The sequence below is a fragment of the Brassica oleracea genome, chromosome C4, assembly GCF_000695525.1.
Source record: "Brassica oleracea var. oleracea cultivar TO1000 chromosome C4, BOL, whole genome shotgun sequence".
NCBI lineage: Eukaryota > Viridiplantae > Streptophyta > Magnoliopsida > Brassicales > Brassicaceae > Brassica > Brassica oleracea.
This window is the reverse complement of record NC_027751.1, coordinates 15,349,385-15,350,307: the sequence shown is the minus strand read 5'-3', so window position 1 is coordinate 15,350,307 and position 923 is coordinate 15,349,385.

Here is a 923-nt window from a genome sequence, read left to right as displayed (position 1 = left end):
TCTCCCCCTCATGAACATACTCATAATTTCGTAGTGCTTAGGATAGTGGAGCCTTAATTATTTTAGTGATTTTCCTTTTTGTGTACTTATAACACATTGTGAGATTTTATGGGATCACTTTTGTGTCTTAATTAATTTTTCATCATGTTTTGGATCAAGATGGCTAATCTGGTCATGCCATAAGTGTTTATTTCGTGGTGAACCATATTGGTTACCATGGCTTTATGCCTCTTTCATACTGATCCTTAGCATAGTATAAATCAGTAGAAAATATGGGTATAGACATTAATTGATTTCTTTATTACTCAATGAGTCTGAATAATGTCGTATCTTTTGCCATTTGTCAGTACCAATTAATTGATTTCAAGTGATTGTAGGAAGGTAAAGTTGAACCTATACAATCAAGATGAAGTTAAATCTATGCGAGAAATCAATCTATCAGTGAACTGACTCATTAGTCTACACCCAACAATTGATTTTATGTGATTGCACGAAGGTAAAGTTAAACCTATACAACCAAGGTAAAGTTAAACCATGCATGAAATCAACTATCAGTGGACTGATTATCCTTTTATTAAGGTTTTATTTATTATTTAATCAAGAATCATCAAGCAAGACCAAGCAAGATAATATATAAAAACAAAATCGTTTTTATTTTTTCAATAACATAAATGAATAACAAATAAATCAAATCAGATATGAAAACATAAAATCAGAATGTCGAAAAATTATTCAATGTATAATCCAACCTCATGGTCCATGGGTGTCCACTCGGAATCCTCCTCAGATCTCTTCTTATCAAATGTGGCTTTATTAGCTTCAGAGATTTTCATCTCACTGATCGTCGGATCGAGCTGAGGTAGTGACGGGAACGCAAGACGGGATTGAGTTCAAGGGTTCGTCTGAGCTGAGATCGGGATGAA